Source organism: Balaenoptera physalus (genome assembly GCF_965194825.1).
Source record: "Balaenoptera physalus genome assembly, chromosome: 8".
Classification (NCBI taxonomy): Eukaryota; Metazoa; Chordata; class Mammalia; order Artiodactyla; family Balaenopteridae; genus Balaenoptera; species Balaenoptera physalus.
Genome location: NC_138887.1, coordinates 66,976,821 through 67,002,394, shown reverse-complemented (window position 1 = coordinate 67,002,394; position 25,574 = coordinate 66,976,821). Strand labels below are relative to the sequence as shown.

The window sequence follows — 25,574 nt, the reverse complement described above, 5'->3', positions numbered from 1 at the left end:
GAAGGTGGTCAAAAGGTACAAACTTCCAGTTATAAGATAAATAAGTACTAGGGATGTGATGTACAACAGGGTTAATATAATTAACATTGTTGTATGTTATATATGAAAGATGTTTAGAGAGTAAATCCTCAGAGTTTTCATCACAAGGAAAAAATATTGTTTTCTTTTTCTTTTATTTTGTATCTACATGAGATGATGGATGTCACTAAACTCATTGTGGTCATCATTTCATGACACATGTAAGTCAAATCATTATGCTGCACACCTTAAACTTATATGACATATAAGATATGTCAGTTATATCTTAATAAACTGGAAGAAAGAAATTAAAAAGTCAGAAACATAATCAGGGAGAAGGCTAAATATGGGTAGAAGAGGAAAGAAGGTGAAGCTATGGAGTAAAGTTAGTGCCTAAAATAACTTTTCAATTCTATGTACTTTACTAGAATTGGCCAGAAACTTTCGTTCTGAGCTTCTTAGCAACCCCATAAAAAATGGAAACATAATTTGTTACATGATTGATCAAACCCACATATATTTATGAACCGTAGGGTTAACTGTAGGGCTTGTTAGCTTTTCTAAAGGAAGTTGAAGGGCAGGCCTTTAATCTAAACTGTATTTCCCCCAACTCTTTGTATTACCTTGTTGCTTACTTTGGGGGAAATCAGACGTAAACCCAGGATTTTTTAGGAAGAAATAAGAAAGCTGTCATAATTTCAGGTACTTCCTGTAGTAGTCTGTCTTCATCTCTATCACTGTCTCTGTCTCTGTCTGTCTGTCTCTTATACATATAATTTGACACTAATATCTGAGAAGTTATCAGGGGGTTTTATTTTCTGGCAACTCCTTAGAGTAGATGGTGGAAGGGATCTTTGATTAATGTAAAGTACATCTTTAAATTTTCATTATCTGTTCTTTCTGAAGGTGCTCCTAACGCCTTAGGGGATTTCATCAATAAAAGTGCCTCTAGTTTTCCACTGCATCTTTTATGGAATGTTGTGACTCCTTCTTCAACTAATATAAAGCAGACTCTGTCACAGCAATGAACAGTCTAGGCTTAAAATATTTTTAGGCTTAAAATATTATTTTTGGAGTATATTTCAATTTTCTAATTGAGAAGTAGATTCCTTCCTAGTCAATAAAATGCTGCTATAGAGAGTAATAATACTATTAATAACAGATATTGTACTTACCCAGATTTTTCTTGCAAAGTTCTTCCACATAAACGAGGGAAAAACCATGTATTTCGGTGCAGGAAACATTCAAACGTCTGTGTTTTCTTCTTCCTACTGTGTTAGAGAAAAATACTTTTTTCACTCCAGTTTTTATGACAGTTTCTCCTCTGCTTCCACGTCAATCTGAACTCTAATCGGCTTAGAAAGGGCAGTGTTTCTCAGTAATGGGTGTGCCGAAACTGAAGGGTGGGGGAGGAGGAAGCCTGCAGAATTGATTTCAGTTTCGTTTCCTTAGATCTGAATTTACTGAAGTGACTTTGCTCTCTGAAATGATTTTTTCTTTTTTTTTCGTAAGCCATTACTCTTCCACCTTCTGGTGTGTTTGGTTAGAAGCCAAAGGTTTAAAATCTGTTCTTTGCTTGAGAGTTTTGAGGGCTGCAGAGAGCCTAGAACTTGGGTAGGGAAGAACGTATGTTGGCATTTCACTGGTCTTCCTGGGTGGACTATCCATCCATCTCTGTTTTCCTAAAGATAATGTAAAGGAATGGCTTTCGGGGACTTTTTGGAGCTCCCTATAAATGCTAAATTCCTCTGGGTTAGTTCTGCAGGGCAGACCAGGGTGGGACCCCTAGTGGCCACATTGCAGGGATTTTCTTTTCTAATGTCAGCCTCAGGGACAGGCACAGAACAGCCTGAGTGAGAGTGAAGAAAATAGCTAGCATTTAAAAAATTGATAGCAAGTGTTAAAATTTATTGTGTGTGCTCAGTTAGCTTTTGGTTTCCACATTCCACTGTTGATTCACACTGGCTTCATATGTTTTTTAAACACTTATTGGGCACATACCATGTACCAGGCACTGTTCCAAGTGCTTTATATTAATTTATTTACTCTTCACAACAATCCTCTGAGGTAGATGCTATTATTATTTCCATTTCACAGCTAAAGAAACTGAGGCACAGAGACGTTAAATAATCTCTCTCTCTCCCCCCACCTCCCTTCTTCTCTTTCTCCAATATGTACTACTGGTTCTGCTTCTCTGGAGAACCCTAATACCAACGGGTTATAAAAATTAACTTCTCTGCTGTCTCAGAGCAGTCTTATTCCCCTGGCTTATCTCATTGCTCACATTCCCTGTGAGGCCAGGTTCCAGATCTTCAGCATGAGCAACCTTTCTCTTCTATCCTGTGTCGCCCTCCTCACGCTGCCTCTCTGACCACCCAGACAGTGCTTCTCCATTTCTTTATCAGACTATTTCCCCGTTAAGGAGGGGAATTTTAACCTAGTTGTCCCCTCCCTTGAAATTGTAATACTGCAGATATGCTGTATATCTGTTTATGTGTATCTGTGCTTTATACCTAAAAAAGAGCATCATATGCCATTAGGGAATTGCAGCTTAAAACAATGAGATACCAATACACACCCATCAGAATGGCCAAAATCCAGAACACTGACTCCACCAAGGGCTGGTGAGGATATGGAGCAACAGAAACTCTCATTTATTGCTGGGGGGAATGCAAAATGGTACAGCCACTTTCCAAGACAGTTTGGTGGTTTCTTACAAAACTAAACCTACTCTTACCGTATGATCTGGCAATCACACTCCTTGGTGTAAATTTTACCCAAAGGAGTTGAAAGTTTATGTCCACACCAAAAACCTGCACACAGAAGCTTATAGCAGCTTTATTCATAAATACCAGAGCTTGGAAGCAACTAAGATGTCCTTCAGTAGGTGAATGGATAAACTGGTATATCCAGACAATGGAATTTTTATTCAGTGCCGAAAAGAATTGAGCTGTCAAGCCATAAAAAGACGTGGAGGAATATTAAATGCATATTGCTTAGTGAAAGAAGTCAATCTGAAAAGGCTATATACTATATGATTCCAACTATATGATATTCTGGGAAAGGCAAAACTTTGGAGACAGCAAAAGGATCAGTGGTTGCCAGGAGTTAGGGAGGAGGTAAGGATGAATTGGTGGGGCATAGAGGATTTTTAAGACAATGAAATTATTCTATATGACACTATAATGGTGGATTTATGCCATTATATATGTATTTGCCAAAACCCATAGAAGATACAACACCAAGGGTAAACTATAATGTGAACTATGGAGTTTGGGTGATGATGTGTTAGTGTAGGCTCATCAATTGTGACAAATGTGCTACTCTGGTGAGGGATGTTGATAGTGAGGGAGATTAACTTTGGACACTCTGAAAATATATACCCTCTCCCCCAGAGGGTATATGGGAAATCTCTGTACCTTCTTCTCAATTTTGCTATGAACTTAAAACTGCTCTAAAAAAATAAAGTCTATTTTAAAGAAAGGTTTTTTTTTTTTTTTTTTTTTTTTTGCTTCCAAGAACAAATTTTTACTCCCTTGGAGGTGATAGCGTCCCAGTTGAGAATGCATGATCTAGACTTGCATATATTGTTTGCCTGGATTCCTCATTACTTCACCCACCATGTTGATTCAGTCCTGCTATTGCATACGAACTTCTTGGGCCAACTGTTTCCTGAAACAGTCCTATAGAAAAGGTAAACCAGTTATGCCTTTCCACCTGAGGGGATGGATCCTGCTGGTGAATTCTGATGTTGCCTAGCTATCCCTCTCCTCCTGCGCTCTTGGATCTCAGTCTGGTTCTTCACCCATCAGCCCTCTCCTTCAAGTAAGCCTCTGAATAATCCTGGGATGTGGCCTGTCTCACTAGAGGACACGCTCTATATTTGAGAGGAATTCTCTGGTAAAGATCAGGGGAAGTTCCTTCTCTTTTCCAGGCCTTCTTTTAAACTCTTTTATTTAAATTATTTCAATAATCCAAAGAGTGAGGATCCCTTTCTTAAGAGTGTTCGAAGTTAAGCTCCCTGGATACTATCTGATCAATGTTTCTCTTTTAACTCATTTGGGGTCCTTATGCTCTAATAAAATTATTATAATGTAGCAAGCACAGAAAAATGTGTCATGATCCAGAAACACTCTGTAGAATATCTCATGCTTTCATTCCATTCTCCTTTTTTATAAAATTTCTCTTAGGAACAGAACCACCAACAGTTTTACATTCGATCATGTTCCTCTTTCTCTCAGATGAAGGAAGTATTGCCATATTATAATACCAAGAAGCCTCTTAGTCCATGAGACAGGATCTTTGCAAGTGTCCGGAGCACATTTCCCTTGTTGTTATTGATTCAGAGTAATTAGGACTGAGTCTTTTTTTTTTTTTTTTTTTTGGTTGTTATTACTGGTCATTTTTAAGAAAGTAATATTTATAGTATATTTTTCTAGTTAAAAAGCTAATATGTGTTCAATTAAAAACATCAGAAACAACTAGAAAAAAGAAGAAAAACAAGCTCTACCTGAATCCCATCCCCCATTCATAGTTATGAACATTTTTGGTATACAATCTCTCGGTCTTTTATAGATAATCTCTCAGATAAATAGTTGCCCAATAGTAGAAGTATATGCCTTATAATGTTTTGTTCTTCTGCTTAGCAAAATATAGCTTCTGTTTCCCCACATCATGAAATAGACTTTTATGGCATAATTTCTTTGGAGAATTTTAAATACAAACAAAGTAAACAGGACAGCATAATGAATCCCCATGTAGTCACCACTCAGCTTCAAAGCTATTAGCTTTCTGCTATTCTCTCTTTTTTACATTCTGCTACTCTTGAGGTAAAACTGGAGTGCACATATATTAAATGTAAAATTTTGACAAACCACCCCAATCTAGATATAGGACATTTCTGTTATCCCATGTCCCTTCTCAGTTACTCCTAACCCCCTCCAGAGGAAACCACTCTGCTGAATTTTTTTTTTTTTCACCATAGATTAGCTTTACCTCATCCAAGTGTTGATATACTGGAATCATATAGAATATACTCTTCTGTGACTGGCTTCTTTTATTCAACATAATGTCATTGAGATTGGTCTAAATGTTGCATGTATCCATAGTTCGTTTCTTTTTATTGCTGAATAGTATTCTGTTTTATTAACATACCACACTTATCTAATGTCCTTAAATAGACATTTGAGTTATTTCCATTTTTGGCAATCACACAGAAAGCTGCTATGACTATTTCTGTACAAGTCTTGTGCAGACATATATCTTCATTTCTCTTAGGTAAATAACCCTGGCAAGGAATTGCTGGATCAAATAGGTGCGTGTTTAACTTTATAACAAAACTGTTAAGCCTTTGTCCAAACTGGTACCAGAAGCAATACTCTTTAAGGCATGGTGAGTCTTTGTATCAGGCGACTCTATCAGTCAAAGTGAAATAAGGAACTGGTGTAATCTCACCTGGCAAATTTAGGAATAAAGAAATAATGATACTTGGCACATCCGTATCAAAAGTCTGAGGCTGCCAGACATCACAATTTTACCCCACCACACCTGTGAGTAAAAGGGGTTTAGTTTAATTGGTACCCATAATATCTGGCCTGATGTTAGAACTGTCTAATATGTTCTCACCATCTTAGGAGTGGTCAGATGTGGCACTCATTAGTCAATGTTTATATTTTTACAATAGCTGTAATGAACATCATTTCAGGACTTCCAAGATGAGCCAGCAAAGCGAATCTGCTTTATACATATTGAGCAGGCAGATAGAAATTTAATACAGTTGGTTGAAAGAACAAAGTAAAGTGACATTATAAGGGTCACATATGGATATTGTATCCTACTAGGCAGTTCTTGCTCCTTTGCACACAATGGATATCTTTTAAATAACCGCAGACCACATGGATATCTCCTATTAACTCTCTAACTATTACTAATTTTTTCTTTCTGGATGGAATTATATATTGTATGCCATGACTCATTTGAATGCTACTTTCCACTTTTTCTAAGAATGTAAGAACAAATTGAATCTTCCTGTGGCTATTTATACCCAATACACATCTTCAGTCTTTTGGACACATGAAGCTCCTTGAAGAGCTGACTCCATTCAGGAACTGGCTTATATCCTATGAGCAATAGCTAACGCATTGCCACCTGTCCACCTGGAAGGCCCAATTTTCCCACAGGGACTAGGCATGTTTGGACAACAGAGTCTCTAGTCCACAAAATGTTTTAAAAAAAAAAATTGGATAAACTCAGAGCATATAGGTATGCTTTATTTACCGAAGGGTTACTCAGCTTTAAGCAGAGACCTTTGACCTTTGATGTCTCTTAAAAAAATTTCTTCCTGGGAATTCCCTGGAGGTCCAGTGGTTAGGACTTGGTGCTTTCACTGCTGGGGCCTGGGTTTGATCTCTGGTCAGGGAAATAAGATCCCGCAAACCGTGTGGTGCAGCCAAAAAAAAATTTTTTTTCTTGCCTCTTGTTACATATCTCTTTGCTAAGAGTCTTTTTGGTAACTTAAAATACTATTTACATGATTTAAAATTCCACATTGGGCGTGCATTTCTTATTATAGGTATTTCCAAACTAATATACCAGTTATCCCTTCAGAGTGATACCAAGCTTACTGTAAGTTTTTCTCTAATCCAGTCTCTTTGTTTATCTAGTCATGTGTTTTGAGGAAACATTGGAAGTATTGTTAATATTGGAAAATAGAATGATTGTTCCCTAAAGGATTTGCTGATCCGAAGGGCCTGTATTTATCCATCCCTCAGGAAGTGTTGTAACATGGCTTCACAGTGCTCAGTAGAAGCCAATCACGTTTAAAGATATTCTGGCTCTTAGATAACTCATGCAAATTTGATATTCAGGAACGATATTTATTTTCTCAAATAAAAATGAAAAAATAAAACATTTAAATGGTTTGAAGAAACATTCTGGGGTATAATTGTTTTTTCACTTTATACTTAACTTAGGTATGAGTAATGAACTAAAAAAAACCTATGGGTTTGTTTTTTGTTTTTTCATCCAGTTGTTCATTTCCCTGTTTCCAATGTGATAATTAGTTTTCCAACTACTGGGAAAATATTGTTTTTATTTAAAATCATATAAACTGATGTACTGCAACATATCTACCTGTGAAGATGAGTATTGGAAAAGGGGTGAACAATACAGTTTGAGAAAACTAAGGTTGTATGTTTAGGGGAAAGGGCTTGAAGTAGAGTGTCAGTGAATAACTTTCTTTAACCAAAGACTGAAACGGAGTGACAAAGACAGCTATTATTTAAATTCAAGAAGGCCTTGGCAAACTTGGTAAAACACACCCATCTTAGATCAATAAAGCAATATTCATTTAGTGCTTCATAAAAATAAATTGCCTTTCATGACTGAATAAACAAAATGTGGTATATCCATATAATGGAATTTGTTTGACAGTAAAAAGAAATGAAATCATGATAATGCAACATGGGTGAACCTTGAAAACATTATGCAAAGTGAAAGAAGCCATTTACAAATAAACACATATTGTGTGATTCCATTTATATGAAATGTCCAAAATAAGCAAATCCATAGAGAAAGAGAGTAGATTAGTGGTTGCCAGGGGCTGGAGGATGGGGTAATTGCTGATTGATTGTGCACGACTCTGTGGATACACCAAAAACCACTGAATTGTATAACTTTATGGTATGTGAATTATCTCAATAAACTTGCCTCCTAATAAGAACCTACCAAGTGCCAGATATGTAACTTGTGCTATCCAATTTAATCCTCATCAGACGCTTGCAAACAAAGTTTATTATCATTTGACAAATGAGAAAACAGGGTTCTAACTTACCTGTGTACACTCACTTGATGGATGACTGGCACAGGTGGGCTTGCATTGTAAGCCTATTTTCTAAGTATAAGCTTCTTCCACTGGCTGTCTTGGTTCACCCTGTTTCCAGAGTTTTATACTCCAGGTCCTCAGTGAGCTTGACTCACAGGGTCTCTGCGTTATCCTCTGCCGTTTTAACTGCTCTGGTTGTTCTGGGCAAACGGACTTTCCTCTGGAGATGCTCTTATCATTCTACACAGACTTGCTCTGCCCAGGTCCGAGGCACTATTTTCTCTTAGCCAGAGTCTTCTCTCAGTAAGCTACCCACCCGCTCCAATGTGCGCCCCAAAGACTGTAAAGAGAAGCTCTAGGTTTTCTCTCCTGTTTGAGCCAGTGATTGCAGCAATTGCCCCTGAGCCCAGCATTCTACAATAAACAGCATATGAAGGACTTCCCGCTTACCGGCTATTATTATACTTGCCCAGAGACATTGTACGTGCGTACGCACGCGTGTCCACGGGCACGCGCATGTGCCCGTGTGTAACATGGAGATGGTGGGAGGGCTTGTCTTTGTGCCACCTCAAAGGGAAACAGGTTCCTTCTTGCTTTCTCCTTTATGTTTCAATTCTCCGAGGAATTCTATCCAGGGAGATGGAATAGGGTGACTGACATCTGTTCTCCCCAAGCCTGTCTTTTTATCTCTACCTTATCTCAAAGGTTCCCCCATTATTCAAAGATGAAGACCCTTTATAACATTAAAAAATTTCTCAGCTGCCACTCCTATGATGGGAGCTGAGAAGATACATAATGATCTGAAGCTACTATACGTTTGGTAACGCTTTCAGATGAATTTTGTACTCTGTCAATTATATAAGCAACTTACGTGGTCTCTGATCCATGTTTGGTTTGGAGCTATGTATTTAATTCAAGGTGAGAATGATTTGAGCAAAAAGGTTTTAATAATGCTTTGACATAACTCCTTGGCCCATCAGTGCCTTCAACCTTTTTTTCAGTGATGATTTGTTAATATTTATATAGAACTTTAATATAGTTCACTGTTCTGAGGCTTACAAAGTCCTTTCATGAACATTATCTGATCAGATTTATGTTCTGGAGTGCTGGCATATTTTTTAACATGAGGGACCTTTATGTTTGGCAAGAAGCTGCATGGTGTAAGTAAAGGGGGAGGAGTTGTGATCAGGAAAACTATGCCATAATTAAATTATGTCTCCTCTTAGACAACCTGTTTTCCCATTCATTGTGCGTATAGGGGAATTGGACCAGAACCAGTGTTGTTTGTTGTTTGTTTTGCTTCTTCAGAAGAAATGCACATGAAACTTCTGTGTCTAATTGGGTAAAGGTGGAACTGCTCTGTTTGGAACTGGGGGAAGAACTACACTTTACCGTCTTTGTTCTGTTCTGGGAAAACTTTGCACCCTAGAGTTCTCCTTATGAGTACTTACTTTCAGGATCCATTCCCTAAGGACTTTTATTGTCTCTCTTTGGGGGGTGAGAAGGAAGGATCAAACTAGCAGCTTTCAGGGTGAGAACAAGTGCCCACCCCCATCTCTAGGAGGCTGGGCCTTGGCAGCCTGCAGGTAGTCATGCCTCCAGGGAAGGATGCTCGAAGTCCTGGCTGGAGCTCAGCAGGCTTATGCCCTGCTCTGATGTTCTTCGGGACTGAAACTACAAAGCTAGCTACTTTCATTTTCTGGAACTACGTTTAACTACATTAACATTATGTGATTCTTCTCATAGTCTCTGTACAAGCTAATTGTGAAGGAAAGCCTTAAATAAAATGTTGGTTAAACTTCGGAGGGTTTCATCTTTAACTAGATGTAAACTTTTGATATCATCTTGAGTTACACAGGACAGAATTTTGCATAGCTGCATGTGGTCACAATTTTCTACACAGTTTCGTATGCTTGAATTCCTGATCTTCTGATCTACATTTTACTTAGGTCTTCTAGCTTCATCTCCAGAGCCTTCCACCATCAGAAACATTCTGCACCTTGCTTGCTGGAAGATTTCTTTTTTTGAAGAACTCTGCAGTCAGCACAAGTGGCATCTGGCGATATGTATATGAAAGCAGTGAGATTTCTCATTCCTTTTAGAATCATTTTGCTAGAAATGGCTTATGTACACTTGGAAGTATATTCATTTCCAAAGTTCTGCTTTAGTTTTTAGAATTAGTTTTTAAAGATAGCTTTGAAAGAAAGTTGATGAAACAGATATCTTTAAGGATTAGAAACTTACCAGAGCTTTTCTGAAAACTTCTACTTTTCATATCAGCAACTTGAAATAGTTCTTCAAGAGGTTCTTTGACCTCCAGCAGTTAGATGAGTTGCATTTTCTTGTGAATTTGCAGGAGTCACATCCCGGAAAGCATCTATGAGGAAGTAGATATGTGAGAAGAATAGACCTGGTCATTTCCTAGTTTTACCTGAGGGTATATTTGTTGAGAATCTACTACATTAAAAAAAAAAGAGATATCACAGCAAAATTAAAATGTAGTTGATTGGACTGTTGCTTAGAAATTGTTTACAGGACAGATTTTCCCCTTAACTTTCCACTATAAAAATTTTCGAACATAGAAGATTTAAAAGAACATCCTTCAGCTAGATGGCATCTCTTCTTATATTCCTAAATACTGATACTGTTAATAAAAAAAATAAACATTCAAAATATGTTGCAGGCATACTTTCTCCTTCTCTTCTCCCACATTCTACATTCAATGTGGAGAAAATCCTATAGGTTGCTTCAAAACAAGCATCTGATTACCAGCTACCACTTCCCACCAGCTGGTTCAAGTCCCCATGTCTCTCTCCTGAATTATAGGAGTGGCTGTCTCAGGAGTTTCCCTCTTGCTGTTATTGATCCCTTCGGGAGCTTCTCAAAATAGCAGCTAGAGTGATCCTTTCAAATGTAAATAACATACCAATATTCTGTTCACTCCTTCCAGTGGCTTTCCGTTTGACTTGGAGTGAAAGCTGAGCTCCTTATTATGAACTACAAGGCCTCATATGACCTGGCACCCTGTTACCCCTCTGATATAACATCTTAGTTTTATTTTTCCTCTCTCTAAATCTGGTACAGCTCCCTGGCTGCCTTGTTGGTCCTCACATGTGGCACCTGCTCCTCCTTCCAGCACTACACTTGTTTCCTCTCCCTGGAATGTCCTTAGACACCTGCAGGGCTCACTCCTTCACTTCCTTCAGGTCTTTTATCAAACGCCACCTTCTCACGGAGGCACTGCTCTGCCAGCCTACTGAAAACTATCCCATCTCCCAAGGTCTCCTATCCCTCATCCGGCTTTTTAAAAAATCTAGTTAAGACTTACCACAATCAAGTATTCCATTCCATATATTTTTACGTATTTGCCTTGTTTATTTTCTGCCCCACCCATTATTCTGTGTGATTCATGAGGACAAACATTTTTGTGTGTTTTGTTCACTTATTTTACAGTGCCTAACACATAGTAGCTTCTTAACAAAAATTTGTTGAATAAATAACATATTTTCTTAGAGTAGTAAAAAATAATGAATTTTTGAAAAGCCTTGAGTTAGCAGTGTCTGTGGGTCAAGGGATTTTGCTCATTTCACTAGGTCAATTATTTTACGTGGCTTGAATCCCAGACTGAAATCTGGGGAACTTTCTTTTCTGTGCTGCCTGTTAGGCCAGAACTAACTCTAGCTTCAATCATCTAGTCACAAAAGATTGAAACAAAGCCACAGTAATCAAGACTGTATGGTACTGGCACAAAAACACAAATATAGATCAATGGAACAGGATAGAAAGCCCAGAGATAAACCCACACACATATGGTCACCTTACCTTTGACAAAGGAGGCAAGAATATACAATGGAGAAAAGACAGCTTCTTCAATAAGTGGAGCTGGGAAAACTGGACAGCTACATATAAAAGAATGAAATTAGAACACTTCCTAATACCATACACAAAAATACTCAAAATTGATTAAAGACTTAAATGTAAGTCCAGACACTATAAAATTTTTAGAGGAAAACATAGGCAGAACACTCTGTGACATAAATCACAGCAAGATCTTTCTTGACCCACCTCCTAGAGTAATGGAAATAAAAATCAAAAATAACAAATGGAACCTAATGAAACTTAAAAGCTTTTGCACAGCAAAGGAAACCATAAAAAAGACAGAAAGACAACCCTCAGAATGGGAGAAAATATTTGCAAACGAAGCAACTGACAAAGGATTAATCTCCAAAATATACAAGCAGCTCATGCAGCTCAGTATGAAAAAAACAAACAACCCAATCCAAAAATAGGTGGAAGACCTAAATAGACATTTCTCCAAAGAAGACATACAGATGGCCAACAAACACATGAAAGGATGCTGAACATCACTAATCATTAGAGAAATGCAAATCAAAACCACAGTGAGGTATCACCTCATACTGGTCAGAATGGCCATCATCAAGAAACATACAAACAATAAATGCTGGAGAGGGTGAGGAGAAAAGGGAACCCTCCTGCACTGTTGGTGGGAATGTAAGTTGATACAGCCACTATGGAGAACAGTATGGAGGGTCCTTAAAAAACTAAAAATAAAACTATTGTATGACCCAGCAATCCCACTCCTGGGCATACACCCTGAGAAAACCATAATTCAAAAAGAGACATGTACCACAATGTTCATTGCAGCACTATTTACAATAGCCAGGTTGTGGAAGCAACCTAAGTGTCCATCAACAGATGAATGGATAAAGAAGATGTGGCACATATATACCAAGGAATATTACTCAGCCATAAAAAGGAACGAAATTGAGTTATTTTTCATGAGGTGGTTGGACCTAGGGTCTGTCATACAGAGTGAAGTAAGTCAGAAAGAGAAAAACAAATACCGTATGCTAACGCACATATATGGAATCTATAAAAACGGTATGGATGAACCCAGTGGCAGGGCAGGAATAAAGATTCAGGCTTAGAGAATGGACTTGAGGACACGGGGGGAAGGGGAAGCTGGGATGAAGCGAGAGGGTGGCATTGACATATACACACTACCAAACGTAAAATAGATAGCTAGTGGGAAGTTGCTGCATAGCACAGGGAGATCAGCTCCGTGCTTTGTGACGACCTACAGGGGTGGGTTAGGGAGGATGGGAGGAAGGCTCAAGAGGGAGGGGATATGGGGATATATGTATACTTATAGCTGATTCACTTTGTTGTACAACAGAAACTAACACAACATTGAAAAGCAAATATATTCCAATAAAGATATAAAAAAAAAGGAAAAGAAAAGTTTTTATCAAAAGGAAAAGAAAATGAATGTATTTCCTCCCCCAGTCCTTCTAGGTACCCCAGTTCCATAATACCCCATATCAGTTTTCTGCTGTGTCATTCTCAATCCCCAAATGAAGCCATTTCTCATACCAGGTTTTCCCCGGCATGGGTTCCTTTTTCCTCTGGGTCCTCAGCACCTCTGCTGTTTTAATCTCCTGCCTCTGCTCTGGGAAGCTGATCTCCAGGTGAGGGGCCTGCCCCTTTCCACAGACACACTCTATTTAGGTCCGATGCAATACCTTCTCTTAGCCAGAGTCTTCTTTCAGTAATTTAACCATCCCCCCTCTCTCTGCATATCCTAAAGACTGAGAGGACAGACTCCAGATTTTCTCTTTTGGTTTAACCAGTGACTACAAAATTCCAATAGGGCCCAACCTTCTGGAAATGAAGCAGCACATCAAGAAATTCCCTCTGCAGTAAGCCCCTTATTCTTACAGCTCTTTGGCGTCTATACCACCAGTGACTCACTGTGTGCTGTGTCTGACGTAGGGGATGCTGCAAAGGGAACTTTGTGCCATCTAACAGGTGACAGTTTTCTGTTACTTCCTTTTGTTCTGATTCTGCCAATAGATACCAGGGAAATAGAAATATTCTTCTCAAATAAGGTCACTGACATTTATTCCTCAAGTATGGAGTCTTTTCTTCTGTTAAATGGAAACATCAGGAATACCTGGTCTCAATATTATATACTAAACTCTTCAATAATATCCTTGGACTGATTATAATGTCAAAAGTCACTCAATTCCCCTCTCCCCACATGAGAGCTGTTGTGAACGTATAATGATTTGAACCTATTCTATCAGTAATGCTTTTTACAATTTATTTATTTATTTATTTATTTTTGACTGCGTTGGGTCTTTGTTGCTGTGCGCGGGCTTCTCATTGCGGTGGCTTCTCTTGTTGTGGAGCACGGGCTCTAGGTGCACAGGCTTCAGTAGGTGTGGCACGTGGGCTCAGTAGTTGTGGCTCATGGGCTCTAGAGCACAGGCTCAGTAGTTGTGGCGCATGGGCTTAGTTGCTCCGCAGCATGTGGGATCTTCCCGGACCAGGAATTGAACCCATGTCCCCCGCATTGGCAGGAGGATTCTTAATCACTGCACTGCCAGGGAAGTCCTATGAGGAATGCTTTTAAACTAGTTTATACTTTATTAGTTTTAAGAGCATATGTATATATATTGTTGGAGATACATAAAGATTAAAATGACTGGTGTGGACAAATTTTGAGAATGCCTTGATATAACTCTTGGCTTCCTAGGGGCCCTCATCTTCCTGTTTTGAAATAATCATGAACACAGATCTTCTTATTAGTAGTAACATTAATTATTGGCAAAGGAGCTATAGGATGCCATTCTCAAGTGACTCCTCCAGTTTTCTCTCTTGAGGTATTACACAAGAAGTAACAAATCAGCAGAGCTCTTAGGGACAAGCCCTCTTAGGGCTATGTCCACCCACCGTCGTCTCAGGAGTGTCCTCAGTAGCACCCCAGATATCCATGCCCTGAAGAGTCGTTCTGCTCCACAGAACGTAGAGCTGATAGTGGGGAGAGACAATTCAGAATCCTGGCTCTTGCCCAGGACGGCTACACACACACTCCCCCGATGGTCTGATGAGCTGAAACCACACATAAGCCAAGTTAGGCTTTATTTTCCTGAGGATAAGTTTTTATTTTAATTTTTAAACCAGATTGCTGTATGACATGGATGTTAAGGAAGCACTTACATTGAAAAATAGCCTCTGGAGGACGTTATCTTTGATTAAATGTAAAACTTCTAGTAACATCTCAAGTTCTGGAAGACAGAATTTTGCATAATTGCACACAACCACAGGTTCCTTTACAGTCTTTTATGCTTAACTTCCTGAACTTCTTTGCACTGTTTCTGTATCATTTTTCCCACTGCCCTACATGACCAGAAACACTCTCGCCACCTTAACGTATACTTGATGATCCATTTCTTTGCAGAAGAGCATTTACAAAGTTAGCTTCAGTTAGATATACTGATAGGTATTTAACCCACTGAAATTTCTAATTACTTTCATTAGTTTTACGAGTAATTGGCTTATGCACAAACACATGTTTTATTATAAAAGAAGTACAACTGGAGTTTATGAAAATAGCTGTCTCCTCACAAGCATAAAAAATAAAAGTGTAATGATTCAGAAACTTACCAGGATTTTTCTGAAAACTTCCTCTTCTTATGTCAGAAACTTGAAACAGTTGGTTTTTAATCTTTGCTTTCTTATTCCTCTTCTAATGGGTAGGAGATGTATGATTGTAAGGATCCTTTTTAAAAAATAAGCCTTTAAGTTGCGAAATTTACTGGTCTCCTGATGCCCTGCCCCTGTGCTGATGCAGAATGAGGAAGTAGAAATGCAGTTTCAGTTTTGCTTCAGAATGTATTTATTTAGGTTTATAAAATATTAAATATATTTATAATATATGTAAATATATTTTAATGGTTATAAAATATTAAAAGATTAACATCACAAAAAATTACCAATAAAGTTGAACCATTGCTGAGAAACTATTCACCAGAGTTTCAAGTTATAAGAGTTAAGAAATCAAGGTGAAAAAACACCTATAGAAAAAAACACTGGGAAAATATTAAAAACTCAGTGTGATCCAAGTGCCTGTTATGGACTGAATTGCGCCCCGCCCCCAAATTCATATGTTGAAGCCCTAACCCTCGGTATCTCAGAATGTGGCTGTATTTGGAGATAATGTCTTTAAAGAGTTAATTAAGTTAAAATGAGGTCACTAGGGTGGACCCTAATCCAGATATGACTGGTTTCCTTGTAAGAAGAGATTGGCACTTGCATGCTCTCTCTCTCTCTCTCACACACACACTCACACACACACACACACACACACACACACACACACACACACACAAGACTGGGTGAAGACACAGGGAGAAGACAGTCATCTATAAATCAAGGAGAAGGCCTCAAAAGAAACCAACTCTGCCAAATCCTTGATCTTGGATTTCTAGCCTCTGTGAGCAAATAAATTTCTGATTTTTCAGCCACCTAGTCTGTGGTACTTTATTATGGCAGCTCCAGCAAACTAATACTTCTGTGTGCTGGGTCGTCATTAATTTCATTATTTTTTGAAAATTAAAACATTAGTTTTTTCATTATGAATATGACTAAAATTCATTTTCAAACTTAAGAAATACAGAATATGGAAAGAAGCAGGGAGAACCATATTATCCAAATGCAATCTCTATTTTCCATTGTATTTTTCTCTATTCATACATTAAAAAAATATAAATTTAATATTTGGGAAATTTTACCAAACCTTGAAACATATAACTTCAAATAGGTAGTGAACAGTGCCTGATAAAAGCTGAATTTTATTTACATTTATTTGCATTTTATTTCTTGAATTAATATGATATGAACATCAAAATTCAGGACCACTGGAATATGCCAACTTTTGTTTTGAGGTTGTGTGTACAGTTTTTGTTAATTTTTTTTTAAAGAAACAAACTGCTACATCTGCTAGTGGAAGAAAATGCTTTGTTCTGCTTTGAAGTTCTGAAATTGTTCAGGTGTATTGTGGTTCAGAGATTACAAGGAATAACGTTAGTTAAATGCCAAAGAATTATTTTTACTCCTTTATATGAAATGCACAAATTTTGGGAGGGTGATAGTGGCAGTGGTGCCTCCTACTACCTTATGTAAAGTACTTGGACATTCTCATCAATATTGCCATCAGCTGTTTAATGCTCCCAGTATATTTTCTCAGTCTGTTTACTTAAAATTGTATGGAATGATATAATTAATAAGCAATAAAATCTGAATCACACACACACACACACACACACACACACATACAATCTTGGTTAGCTTGTTAAGAAACAAAATTCTCTAAGAATGTTTTGAACATTTTTTCATTATTAAATGAAGATAATTTTTATAGCTGTTTGAGGTGCTGTAATATCTACTGATACTCCCAGTTGTTTTACCAAACTGGTTGGCTGTTCTAAAAGCCAAGTGAGGCGTGGGTTTTCAGAATGTGCATGCTCCTGTGTACTACAACATTCTAAAGATGAACAATTCACCCCAGTAAGACTCTTGCTACAGTTTTTGTCAAATTCATTATTTTCAGAGTCTTTCGTTCTTATTTCAGTTTGTCTCCCTCTCTCAATAAGCATAGTTTCCTAGATTCTCCACTTCCACCCCCCGACAATTTTGACCTCCATCACTCTCACCTGATGACATCTCTTCCTACCTAATGGACAAAATTGAAGGTATCAGGTGGGCTTTCTCACATGCTCCATTCTCCAGATCCCTAAACCCACCTGCACCCCTACATTCCTCTCCTCTCTGTACCTAATAGAGCAGTTCTCAACTCAGACTCCACAATAACATCATCTGGGGAGTTTTCAAAAAAAGCAGATGATGGAACTTCCCTGGTGGCACAGTGGTTAAGCCTCTGCGCTCCCAATGCAGGGGGCCTGGGTTCCATCCCTGGTCAGGGAACTAGATCCCACATGCATGCTGCAACTAAGAGTTCGCATGCCATAACTAAGGAGCCTGCCTGCTGCAACTAAGGAGCCCATGTGCCGCAACTAAGGAAACCGCCAGCTGCATCTAAGACCTGGTGCAACCAAAAAAAAAAAAAAAAGAAACACTTAAAAAAAAGGCAGATGATGCCCAGGACTGCTATTGGGCAATCATATATCTCTAGGCATAGGGCCAAATATCAATAAGTTTTTAAAAGCTTCCTAAGCAGTTCTAATATGTAGACAGGGCAAGAATGTCTAGAATAAAATGAACTCTTCCTCTTTCCTTTTCTTTCCCTTACCTTTTTATTTCTCTTCCATTTTCAAACAATTATGTCCTACAATCATTACATATGCAGAGAAAGGTAGGTGTCTGTGGTGGGAGAGTGGGGAAGTCAGGGCCCAGGAAGGTGGCCCTTCAGAGAGGTGACCTGGGGTGAGGAGTCAGAACCTGGACAGTGTGAAGGGAGTATCCACCTGCAAGAGTGAGCCAGCACTGGGAATAAGAGCCTGAAGGAGGCATGGAGGGTGTACAGGGGCAGCCTGGTTCGGGTGTCAGAGCCCAAGCACAGTGAGCAAAGTGTCTAAATGGAGAGTTGGCCTGGTGTGGGATATCAGAGCTCAAGCAGAAAAGACAATGTTCTTCTGGGAGAAGATCCTAAAATGAAGAATGTCAAAAATTGCACTGAGCAAAGTTAAACAGGCAAGGAAAACTTTATTCAAGACTATGGTAATAGAGGGGAGATAGACTGAACTCAACTCAGCTGAAGTAAAACATGGGAAGGTTTTTAAGCCCTGGAATGAACTAGTGGAAAAGAACTGGAGTACTATCAGGTAGGTTGGTCAGTGGCGTGTGTCAAGCGCATGGATTGCTCCTCAGTCTGCAAACGTTTTTCTCTGTGATTAGGCCACCTGGGTTTGCTAGTTGACGTGCATCCAAGTCAGGTTTCCACCCTCCTACTGATACTGGGAGACAGGGGTGCTATCTTCTTTGATGTTTACATTTCAAATACCTGGCTCCCTGGTGCTTGAGAAAGACAATCCTGGGTTATAAAACTGGCAACAGGGTGGGAGAAGATTTACATACATTTTAATATTTAAAAATTTTTAATATTTATTTATTTATTTAGCTGCACCGGGTCTTAGTTGTGGCACACGGGATCTTTTTTAGTTGCAGCATGTGGGATCTTTAGTTGCGGCATGTGGGACCTAGTTCCCTGACCAAGGATCGAATTAGGCCCTCTGCATTGGGAGTGTGGAGTCTTAGCCACTGGACCACAAGGGAAATCCCAAGATTTACATACATTTTAAAGGGGCAGAGAAAAAATTTGCCATTACAAATTTTCTAAAGTAAATGCTCTAAGGAAAGGGAGGCCTTTAGTCAGGGACCTATAGTCTAGAAGATGACTGTCCAAAGTTTAGTAAAGCTTAGGGGATCGTTAAAGGCCACTTTGGTCAAGAGTCAGATCTGAGTTGAGAGAGGAATGCACCTGTGCTGGGCAGGGGATTGCTGGGCATTGAGATAGAAGATTGATTACACAGAGGGATTGCTCAAATAAGGAAATATATAAGGAAATGAAAGCCATATTTCTCACTGTTGGAGAAGTGGTTTACAAACATGAGAAGAGAGTAACTTGCAGTATGGAACTACAATTGGAGATATCTGTGTGAACTCATGGTTTTTAAATATATTTAGGTACAGAAATAAATATAGCTGTGAATATATTGTCTAGGCTTGCTGATTGAGAGGGAATAGAGACATCACAATAGCAATGAACACAACTAGCATTCAGATGGTGTCTTCTAAATGCCATTTTTCTCTATGAAGAACCAGGGCCCCTTGGAAAGACAGCTGATTCCAGAGATGGGACAGGGAAAGTATTGGATAAGCTTGGAACATCTTTTGTTCAGAAAGCAAGGAAGAAATCAAAGAAAGATAAGGACAACATGAAAAGGTCTAGTCAACTTGTATAAGCTCCTACTAGTCAAATCTAGGACAATTGGAGCAACAAAATAAATAGTGTAGTAACAGATTATCCACTGAATAATCAGATAATTCACTGAATGAAATGGAAAACCATGAGTCCATACAGATAAGTAAATGAATAGATGGAAAATTTGGTGAGAAATAGTGTATTTACAAAGTTTCAAATTACCTCTCCACCAAATACTAATGACAAATGGGGAAAGACTTAACTTTACAGTGGAGAAGTCTGGCCTGTATGCCCTTTTTTCAGTGGTATTTTCAAGTCACTGAGGTGAACAACATCAATATGGGACAAATGAGCATCATGCACCACCTAATGGGATGCAATGAGTACACAGCATCACTCCTGTGATATTCCTGCCAAGATGCATAGCTTAAATCTAATGAAACATCATACAAACCTAAATTGAGGGATGTTCTGCAAAATAACTGGCCTGTCATCTTAAAAAGTGTCAAGGTCATAAATATCATGGAAAGGTTAAGGAAATGTTCCAGACTGGAGGAGATTAAGTGCAACATGTGCTTCCACACTGGGTCTTTTTGTTATAAAAGACATTATTGAGACAATTGGTGAAAACTGAATGAAGTGTGAGGATTAGATGAACACAATCAACATTAATATCGAAGTTAATATACAATGGAATATTACTCAGCCATTAAAAAAGAACAAAATTGGGTCATTTGTAGAGTCGTGGATCGATCTAGAGACTGTCATACAGAGTGAAGTAAGTCAGAAAGAGAAAAACAAATATCGTGTATTAACGCATATATGTGGAATCTAGAAAAATGGTACAGATGAACCAGTTTGCAAGGCAGAAATAGAGACACAGATGTAGAGAACAAACGTATGGACACCAAGGGGGGAAAGTGGGGAGGGGGTTGGTGGTGGTGGTGGTGGGATGAATTGGGAGATTGGGATTGACATGTATACACTGATGTGTATAAAATGGATGACAAATAAGAACCTGCTGTATAAAAAATAAATAAATAAAATAAAATTCAAAAAGAAGCAAAAAAATAAAAGGAATGCATTCAAAGAACAAAAATGTGTCAAGTATTCAGAAATTATATAACCAACAGCGAATACAATCCAGCTTTGTTAAATCTGCACATTTTGCATTATTTGCTTCAGATTTTTCTTTTAAGAAATAAAATATAACAAAACCAAAAAAAAAAAAAAGTGTCCATCCTAAGTTAACCATCTTGATTTGGATGGTTGTGTTGTGATTAGCTTTCCTTATACTGTGGCTAGAATTTACTTGTTTGTTGAAACACACACTGAAGTACTGGAGGGTGATTCAGTATCTTACTCAAACTGTTCATTAAAAAGTTTTGTCCTTGCATTTCCTATCAATCTGTAAGTTTTTGATTGGTGGGTTGCAAGTTGGTGATTATTAAAAATAAAAAAGGAATCATACAATTATCACCTGTATAATAACACTCATAATCCCCAATAAAAGAAAGAAGTAAACTGAAGTTCATTCTCTCCTTCAGTCTCAGGGACTTAACTCCAAATTAAAATTTCTCATTTTAAATGGCATCTTTCCCATCAGTATGCAAATAGGTTGAGGTTTAGAATTCCTGGATTTTCTTTGGAGATTTTACCACCCATAAAAATATCCACATACAATATACTGCTTAGTTTTGTCTACTGGAACTGGATTGTATGTATTCATACACTCAGCATTTCTTCTGAGATACATCCACATTGATGTAACTGTAGTTAATTTTTTTCATTGCTATTTAATATTCTATTGTTTGACTTTGTCATATCTGACTTATCCATGCTTCTGTTGATGAATTTTAAGGTGGAATAATGTAGTTTTGAACATTCTTGCGCATGTCTTCTGATGCACATGAACAAGAGCTATTCTAGAAAATATTGCCTGGAGGGGAATCCTCGTTGATGCAAGTGATCAACATTCCTAAATAATACTCAAGTGTTTCTCAGAGTTGTACCAGTTTACATTCCTATTAGTAGTGAATTAAGAGTTCTCCTTACTCTACCTCCTTGATAATTCTTGGTATTATGAGACTTTCTAACTTTTGTCATTCAAGTGGGTGTGAAACTGCATCTTGCTGTGATTTTAATTTCCATTTCCCTCATTACTAATAGGCTGAAAATCTTTTCATATGTTTAGGGCTATTTATGCTTCCTCTTAATTCCTGTTCTTTGCACATTTTTTAATCAGTTTGGTCATTTTGTTTTGTTTTGTTTTGTTTTCAGATGTTTTAAATCCTAATCCTCTATTCACTGTATGTGTTGCAATTTTAATTCTAGCTTTTAGTTTCTCTTTTCACTTATTTTGTGGTGATAAACAGAGTTCTTAATTGCAATGTGGTTAAATGTATGAGTCTTTTCCTGTGGCTTATGCTTTTTGTGTCTTATTTAGAACATCTTTCCTACTTTGAGGTCATAAGATATTTTCCCATGTTATTTTGTAAATGCTTTCTAGTTTTGCCTTCTACTGGGCATGAAGTAAGGGGTTCACTTCCACGTGGTTAACAAAATTTCCCAGCACCATATCTTTAAAAATCCATCCCTTTCCTACTGACCTGCAAAATCATACCATATTTCAAGTATCAAAATATTTGTGGGCCTGTCTCCGGGCTTCATAGTTTGTTCAGTTGTGTATTGACTATCCCTGTATGAAAATCATACTGACTTTATTATGATAACTTTATGTGTTGATGGCAGGTAAGGAAAGTCCTGTTAGCTTGCGTGTGTTTTTTTAATTGTCTTGGCTATTTTGGACTTTTAAAATTTTGTGTATAGAAGTTTTAAACCGAATTAAAGAATTTTCCTTCTTCAAAGCTTAATAAAATGAATAAGAGAAAATAAAAATCAGAGGAAAAATCTCTAACCCCATACAGACAAAGGAAATGGTACAAGCTTATTCCATAAACTTAAAGTGTTAATCATGAAGAGAATTTACATGTGGCACCTACTTTTAAAATTCAAAATGAGGGAAGAATGAGTAAAATAAATCTGGAAAATTTCATTAGCCTATGGAGAACCAAATAGGTCAGCAGGCAACCAAGAGGAATGATGCAAAAAAAGCCCTTTCCTATCATCTCAATGTCTTCATCCTTACCCTAACCAGCGAGTAAAGAGATGGCAGAAAAACCAGATTTTTCCTTCAGTGAAATATCTCTAGCAATGAAAGCCGAAAAAGGAAAGTAATAGGTAAGATCCATGGAGGGCGTTACACACTGGAAAGTATGGTACATGGAGAGCTTCTGTTAAGTCTATCTTTTCACACACAGTTCAGATCAGTAATTATAATCTATAGGTTTCACCTCTTTTTCTCTCTTTGTCTATGAAGAGAATGAGAACAGTTGATGAAGAGGCAAGTGAAAAAAAGGCACTTTAAAGGTGACCTAATCCTCTGAAAAAAAAATGTATATATACTTGAAATACAATAACTATGGGATCTATCTCAGGGTAGATGGGGATGGTCTCTCTTGGAATCAATGTTTCTGGGCTTAACCTGATTAGGAGAATGATGCTAATAGTACCCCTTCCACATGGTGTCTATTACATAGCATGCTTCCTGATACGGGACCAAATAAAATTAGATCACTTAAATCTCCTTACATTAAATTAAATGGCAGATGACCCAATGATTTAAATGTAATAAATAAATTCATTAATACCCTCTCAGAAAACATGAGAGTTTTAAACATGGCATGTATTAAACTTTTCATGTGAGCTTCTGTGCACGTTTTATTTAAATGGCAAGCTAAGCTATGTAGAAACAAATAACTGGAAAAATAAAATGATCTACTGTACTTTTCTTCCTTGCCAAGGATGTTTCCCAGCCAAATCATGATTTGTGGAGGAAAGGGGATCCATTATCACCATTTTCCCTGGAGCATATGTTGAGTGTGGTGGCTATTAGAACCCAGCAACCAAAAGGTACAACTCATTTTAGCTTCAATGTTCAAAAAATTTCAATTTTCCTGTGTCAGACTTCAAAGTACAGTGCAGACTATTGAGAATTTAAAATTAGATGGCATCAGGTCAAATCATTTTAAAAAAATTACCCTGCTCTGGAATCAAGGATATCTAGGAGTTGGATGGGAGAAGGTAGAGAAGGGTTTGGAGGAAAGTATCTCCTGAGATAATCTCAGGAGAGAGAGTGAAGGGCAGGGAGAAGCTCCCTCCTACTCCCTGGGATAGTAGGAGTAGAGCCCAGGGCATGAGGGCTGATAGTCAGGAAGGAATAGGCTCTGGCCCCCAAAGGATTGTAATTTCAAGCGTTGTGAAGTGAGCTGGCAAAGGGTTCCACTGTGCCAACACCAAGAGGTGACTTGATAAATAAGAGGTGATGTTGGGGGATCAGTTTATATTGCCCACCCTTCAAGATCACTCCCACCAGGGAGCTATGAGGAAATCCCATGGGCCACTCTCTAGCTAACACTGAGAATCACCCACACAGAAAAAAAAGGCCACAAGGTAATTGCACAGCCACAGCACATAAGGCAGGGATGGGATCAGACTCTCTGTGAAGCTGAGCCTACTCAGGGAATTGGGAGAACACAGACATCATCTCATAACCAGAAATCAACCAGGAACTGAACCAACACAACTGGCCCAGGACTCCATCAGTGACAACTTCATCACCACAGTGCGATTCTGGATGCCAGGTGGAAGCAACTGCAAGTTTGCCAAAGTGGTAATGATAAGCTGGTGAAGAAAGAGATAGAGGGAGACAGAGAGAGAGAGAGAGGGAACGAGTTCACTTAAAATGAATTCACAAACCAAGATTCCAAAACACAGAAAGCAGCTAATGTCAGAGACGGACAACAAAATTAACTATACATACATTCCAAACAAAAATAATTAGAATTTTGATAAGCATGTTTAGGATTATCAAAGAGAAATGAAGAGATAATATCCACAAATACAACAAGAAATTATGAAAAATGTAGAAGTTAAATAAGAAAAGATAGGGAGGTTGGTTCAAGATGGCAGAGTAGAAGGACGTGTGCTCACTTCCTCTTGTGAGAGCACTGGCATCACAACTAACTGTTGAACAATCATCGACAGGAAGACACTGGAACTCACCAAAAAAGATACCCCACATCCAAAGACAAAGGAGAAGCCATAATGAGATGGTAAGAGGGGTGCAATCACAATAAAATCAAATCCCATAACCACTGGGTGGATGACTCACAAACTGGAGAACAATTATACCAGAGAAGTCCACCCACTGGAGTGAAGGTTCTGAGCCCCATGTCAGGCTTCCCAACCTGGGGGTCCGGCAACAGGAGGAGGAATTCCCAGAGAATCAGACTTTGAAGGCTAGTGGGATTTGATTGCAGGACTTTGACAGAGCTGGGGGAAACAGACTCCACTCTTGGAGGGCACACACAAAGTAGTGTGCTCACCAGGACCCAGGGGAAGGAGCAGTGACCCCATAGGTGACTGAACTAGACCTACCTGCTAGTGTTGGAGGGTCTCCTGCAGAGGTGGGGCGTGGCTGTGGCTCACCGTGAGAACAAGGACACTGGCAGCAGAAGTTCTAGGAAGTACTCCTTGGCATGAGCCCTCCTGGAGTCCACCATTAGCTCCACCAAAGAGCCTGTAGCCTCCAGTGCTGGGTCACCTCAGGCCAAACAACCAACAGAGGGAACCCAGCCCCACCCATCAGCAGACAAGCAGATTAAAGTTTTACTGAGCTCTGCCCACCAGAGTAACACCCAGCTCTACTCACCACCAGTCCCTCCCATCAGGAAGCTTGCACAAGCGTCTTAGATAGCGTCATCCACCAGAGGGCAGACAGCAGAAGCAATAAGAATGACAATCCTGCAGCCTGTGGAATGAAAACCACAATCACAGAAAGATAGACAAAATGAAAAGCAGAGGACTATGTACTAGAAGAAGGAACAAGATAAAACACCAGAAAAACAATTAAATGAAGTGGAGATA

At 38.5% G+C, this 25,574-nt stretch overlaps 1 protein-coding gene across 10 annotated transcripts in view; it reads right to left on the bottom strand.

The window, feature by feature from the left end:
- The window catches only part of LOC309665389 (sterile alpha motif domain-containing protein 9-like), a 77,569-nt gene that overhangs the window by 40,423 nt on the left and 11,572 nt on the right, over nt 1-25,574 (bottom strand). For 4 of the 10 annotated variants that reach the window (XM_082471661.1, XM_082471663.1, XM_082471662.1 and 1 more), the window contains exons 1-2: nt 15,311-15,706; nt 1,194-14,931 (exon numbers count right to left, since the gene is read on the bottom strand). The gene's annotated coding sequence lies outside the window, so the exon portion shown is untranslated. Of the gene's footprint in view, nt 1-1,193; nt 14,932-15,310; nt 15,707-25,574 lie in introns of those variants that run through there. The other 6 variants (XM_082471656.1, XM_082471657.1, XM_082471659.1 and 3 more) reach the window with 5 other exon arrangements.